Here is a 6316-nt window from a genome sequence, read left to right on the forward strand (position 1 = left end):
TAAAACTAAGAATTACAATTTTAAAAGGATGTGAAATAAGAAGTTAGTATAAATATAAGAGTATTTTCATATAATAACAGCTAATATTTGGGAAAAAAATTAAACTTAAAAAGGAGTGATATTTACAATGCTGTGAAAAAAATGGAAACACTCAGAATGAATAAGAAAAGTTGTACAAGGTTTTGTCACTGAAGACTATAAACACTGCTGGAAGAAATTAAAGAAAGAGTAAATTAATGGAATAATAAACCACATTTATTGAATTATAGGTTTATTATTGTTAAGATACCTGTAATCCCAAATTCATTTATACATTTAAGGCTGTCATATTCAAACTATTACTATGCATTTTATAGAAATCAATGAGCTGATTCTAATATTTATATGATAATAAAAATGATCCAGAATAGCTAAATTATTAAAATAAATTTAAAGAACTTATCAACTACTTGATCTCAAACTACTATGATGTTCCTGCAGTTAAGGTGGTGTCATTTGCATTTTAACAGAGATATATGGATTAATGAAACAGAATTGAGATTCTAGAAATAGATATACTGATATGTGGTCAATTGATTTTGATGAAGATGATAAGGCAATTTAATGGGGAAAGACTTCAATAAATGATGCTGGAACAACTGGATATCTATGTAGGAAAAAAGAGAATCTTATCCCTATTTAACAGAAAACACAGATATTAACTCGAAATACACCATGTAACATAAAAGTTTAACCCATAATCTATATATATAAAAGCCTAAGCGACCATCGCAACTGAACAGACAACTGAACAGGCTGTGTGTGGTGACCAGGCCGGCAGGGGGGAAGTTAGGGGCAGCCAGGCTGGTGGGGGAAGTAGTTGGGGGCAACCAGGCCGGCAGGGGGGGCAGTTGGGGGCAACTAGGCTGGCAGGCAGGTGAGCAGTTAGGAGCCAGTGGTCCCGGATTGTGAGAGGGATGTCTGACTGCCAGTTAGGCCCGATCCTGGCCTAACCGGCAGTCGGACATCCACAAAGGGTCCCGGATTGGAGAGGGTGCAAGCTGGGCTGAAGCAACCCCTGCCCCCTGTGCACAAATTTTGTACACCAGGCCTCTAGTACTTATAATAAAAGGGAAATGATAAATCTTTATTAACTTGGAAAAAAGAAAAGGTTTCTTATGACATAAAAAAATCAATTAAAAAGATTACATTTGATTTTATCACAAAAAATAATTTTTGCTCTTCAAAAGACACCACTAAAGAAAGAAAAGGTCAAGTTAGGGAATAAGATAAAATATTTGCAACACATAATCAGACAAAATGCTTGTATTCTTAATGTATAAATAGCTTATAACTTAATAATAGAAGGGTAAATAATACTTAGACATAAAAGGAAATGGACAATTGTTACACATGATAATAAAGACCAATTTCAAAATCATTTTGTGAAAGAAAATATAATATAATTCCACTTCTATGAGGAGCCTAGAGTTGTCAAATTAATAGGGTCAGAAAGTAGGATGGTGGGGGAGTGATGAGTTGTTTAATGGGGACAGAGTTTTAGTTTTACAAGATGTAGAGTTTTGGAGATGGTTAGTGGGGTGGTTTCACAACACTGTGAATGTATTTAATGCCCAGAAATATATACTTTAAAATGGTTAAAATATGTGTCAATTGCATTTGTGTGTTTCTTAAAATAGGAATTATTATTTTTCTAAAGAAAGTTTTTATTGTTGAAGTACATACACACTTATACATACACATATACTGTTATATGCTTTTTTAAATAAATGCAACAAATCTATTGTTCTTTGCTAGTGGCCTTTCTGCTGTTTGTTCCTTTATTATTGATTTGTAAGAGCTTTTTGTATACTAATCAAATGTACTTTTTTCATGTGTTTAAAAATATGGTTAACATAAAATGGTTATGTTATGAGCATGACCACAATCTATATATATATAAAAGCCAAGTAACTGGAACAACTGGAAAGACCAAAACGACCAGTCGCTATGAAGTTCACTGTGGCCAGCCAACTGGCCCTATTGGGGGTGGGGCTGACCGGCCAACCTCCCACAACCCCTCCCACTGGCCAGCCCCACCATTTGGGGTGGAGACAGCCAACCTCCCACGGCCCGTCCCTCAAGCCAGTTTGGCCCTGATCAGCCCCCCTCACCCTGATTGGGGGTGGGGCCAGCCAGCCACCCTCCCACATCCCCTCCCCACAGCTGGTCTAGAACCGATTGGCCCCAATCAGGGTGGGCCAGCCAGACCCCACCCTTGCATGAATTCGTGCACCAGGCCTCTAGTTAAAAATTAGAAAAAAAACAAAAAAACATGGGTACTATGTTCAAATGTTAGTTCTCTTGACCTTGGATAAAGAATTCCCCCTCTGAGGAAAAAAAGAACTTTTTTTTTTCAAAGGCAGATACATTTTATGGGCAATCTCCTCTAGCTGCAAATCTGGGGGTTGAAAAAAGTAGGAGGGAGGCGTGTGCAAGGAGAGGTAAGAGTCCCTTTGACAAGCATTTGGTGTCCCAATTGCAGACGCCCAGGTTGGTGACAGCAGACCAGGACCTAGCAAAACCCATTATTCAGACGGAAAAGGAAGAGAAGACACCATAAACCATAGTCATTTCTGAAATTTGCACAGATGACATTTTTTCTTCATAGCAGGAAGGACTTGAATGAAAATCACAAAACTTGAGGAACACTTATATTTTCTTCAGGATTTAAAAATGGTGTCTTATACAGAAAGACTACCTTCAATGTGGGTCAGGTCCACCAGTGTTTGCTGGGATGCAGTTGTTGAGCACACCCAGCACAGGGAGGAAAATTTCATCTGAGCAGGTTGGCTGGTGGGTAGGCCGGAGGCTACTCCTTCACTGGTCCCCAGGTCAGGAGCCCGGTCCCCAAGTCAGGAGCCCTGTCCCCAGTTGTGTCTGCCGCCTCCACCATTATGATCAGCTGCTCACCTCTCGCTAGCAGGGCGCATGCCAAATCCAGACACCCCTCCTCTCCTGTTGGGCAGCCAGTGGTACAAAAACTGGAGTGTGGACAGAAAATTTCTTCCTCCCAAATCCACTGAAGTCTTCCTCCTAAGTCATTGATTACTGATGATATAGTTGAATCCAAGGATAACCCAAGGTAAGTAATAGGCCTTAATTCGTGTTCCGAATCAAAATGATACAATCAAGTCTGTCCAGCTGGGCCCAGACATAAAGCATGGGCATGATCAGGGGAATCATCAGCAACTGCATGTCCATTGTTAAGCCAGTAATGACAATGCACACCCAGTTTTTGAGGAGCATGAATAAATAAATAGTCCCTGGCCTCCCATCAAAAGCTCCTGTTTTGAGTCATGTAGAATACTGATATAAGAAATATAAATTGACCAAATAAAGAGATCCAGTTCCTGGATCCACAGGGGCAAAAAAGGTGGCAGTGATGGGTCTCCAAATTTGGAAGCAGTAGAGAGAGGCTTTGGGCCAGAGGATGAAGTAGGCCAGGCTGATGAGACCTAGTTTGCCAACCACGGGCACCTCCCTGGTGGTGGTGAAGCAATAGTGCATGATGGCCGGGATGCTCCTGAACCAGTCCCCGATGTCAGACATCTTCGCCTCTTAGGTGGCCAGGATGAGCACACTGCCTGACTCCCGATCCTGGCCCAGCCGGCTTCCAGCATGGAAGGTGTCAAGGCAGAAGCCACCCAGGTCGCGGTGTAGAAGGTGGAGACTGACGGACGTGGTGCCACTGAATTTGGACAAGCGAGCAAAAGGATCATTTTTTAAGTATATCTAAAAACAAAACAAAACAAGATTTTTACTGGGGGGGGGGGGGGGAAATGGTGGAGGTATAGAAGGACGTGCCCCGTGCCTCGTCCCGGAGCAGATAAGGGTGAGCAGCTGAAATGGGTAACATACAGCCCAAATAAGCAGAAGATATTCAGCTGAGAGACAGTTTGCAGCCAGGAAAGACAGAGGACTCCCGGAGAAAGGGGACGGTTGGAGACTGCGGCTGAAATCTCTGCCAGAGCGCCGGCTCAGAAAGGGTACCTTCAATATGGGTCAGGTCCACCAGTGTTTGGAGACCGCGCCACCTTGAGTGGCTGTGATTGGAAGCGTATACATCCAAAGACCCGGCATCCACGGCACCCAGAGATCGGCTACTAGCCTGGATACAATGGATCTTGGGCAGCACGACTACATGAACTCAGAAGAGCCCTGCTTCTCCTCACAGAAAGGTTGGATTTTGCCTTAGAGGTGCAGTTTGCAATTCAGCAGAGAGAGAACAACAAAACCAAACACCTGGAGAAGAGAGATCATGGTGAGACAAAGAACCAGCCCGCATATGAAAGAAAAACAGGCATCATCAGAAAAGGAAGTAAACGAAATGGAGGCAATGGAGGCAAGCAACCTGTCAGAGAAAGAATTCAGAGAAATGGCCATAAGGTGGATGAAAAGAATGGGAGACAAATTCAACAATATGTGTAAGAACTAAGAGGAAATGAAGAAAAACCAAGAAGAAATGAAAAACAACATCACTGCTATAAAGAACTCAATAGAAAACATCAACAGTAGACTAGAAGAAGCAGAGGACCACATCAGTGAGCTAGAAGACAAGGTAGGAAAAAATACCCAAGCAGAGCAGCTTCTAGAAAAAAAAAATTAAAAAGCAGGAGGAGAGCCTAAGAGAAATCTGAGACAACACAAAACGAAACAACATCCAAATAATAGGGGTGCCAGAAAGAGAGGAAACTGAGGAAGGAATAGAAAACCTGTTTGAAAAAATAATGACAGAAAACTTCCCTGATATAGGGAAGAAAAAACTCACACAAATCCAAGAAGCTCACAGAGTCACAAACAAAATGAACCCCAAAAGACCAACGCCAAGGCACATAATAATTAAATTGGCAAACACCAACAACAAAGCAAGAATCTTAAAAGCAGCCAGAGAGAGACAGAAAGTTACCTACAAAGGATCCCCCATCAGGGTAGCGACTGATTTCTCAACAGAAACACATCAGGCAAGAAGGGAATGGAATGAAATATACAAAGTCATGCAAAGGAAGGGTCTGAATCCAAGAATACTGTACCCAGCAAGGCTATCAATCAAAATTGAGGGTGAAATCAGGAGCTTCACAGACAAAAAAGGACTAAGGGAGTTTATTACCACCAAACCAGCAATGCAAGAAATGCTAGTCTGCTGTAAAAATAAAAAATAGGAAACGTAGAAGGACCACAGGCATAAAGAATAAAAATGGCGACAAACAAGTATCTATCAATAATAACTTTAAATGTAAATGGATTAAATGCCCCAATCAAAAGACATAGGGTAACTGAGTGGATAAGAGAATATAACCCATATATCTGCTGTCTACAGGAAATGCACCTCAGAAAAAAAGACCCACACAGACTGATGGTGAAGGGATGGAAAAAGGTTTTTCAAGCAAATGGAAGCGGAAAAAAAGCCGGGGTAGCAATACTTATATCTGACAAATTAGATCTCAAAGTGAAGGACATAAAAAGAGATAAGGAAGGCCACTTCATAATACTAAAGGGAGCAATTCAACAAGAAGAAATAACTGGTAAACATATACGCACCCAATATAGGAGCACCTAGATACATAAAAAATCTTCTGGAGGAGATCAAGGGAGAGGTTGACAGCAATACAATCATAGTAGGGGACTTTAACACCCCATTCTCACCATTGGACAAATCCTCTAAACAAAAACTCAGCAAACAAACATCAATCCTAAATGACTCACTAGATCAGATGGAATTAATTGACATCTTCAGAACATTTCACCCCAAAGCCACAGAATATACATTGTTCTCAAGTGCACATTGGTCATTTTCAAAGATAGACCATATATTGGGTCACAGGCAAAGTATCTTCAAATTCAAGAAGATTGAAATCATATCAAGCATCTTCTCAGATCACAATGGCATAAAACTGGAAATCAACTACAATAAAAACAATCCAAAAAAATCAAACACATGGAGACTAAATAGCACAATATTAAACAATGACTGGGTTACCAGAGAGATCAAAGAAGAAATAAAAAACATTGTGGCAACAAATGACAATGAAAACACAACAATCAAAAACCTATGGGACACAGAGAAAGTAGTCTTGAGAGGGAAGTTCATAGCTCTACAAGCCTACTGCAAGAAACAAGAAACAATGAGAATAAATTACCTAACCCTACAACTCAAAGAGTTAGAAAGAGAGCAACAAGAAAAGCCCAGTGTAAGCAGAAGGAAGGAAATAATAAAATCAGAGTGGAGATAAACAACATAGAGACAAAAAAAATAAAAATAAATAAAAAATAAAAA

The 6316-nt window shown here is 40.5% G+C and overlaps 1 pseudogene; it reads right to left on the reverse strand.

Moving 5' to 3' along the window:
- Positions 1–2723: 2723 nt before the first annotated feature.
- LOC102418067 lies at positions 2724–3591 on the reverse strand (annotated as a pseudogene).
- Positions 3592–6316: the final 2725 nt, after the last annotated feature.

Source organism: Myotis lucifugus, unplaced genomic scaffold (genome assembly GCF_000147115.1).
Source record: "Myotis lucifugus unplaced genomic scaffold, Myoluc2.0 scaffold_230, whole genome shotgun sequence".
Lineage (NCBI taxonomy): Eukaryota > Metazoa > Chordata > Mammalia > Chiroptera > Vespertilionidae > Myotis > Myotis lucifugus.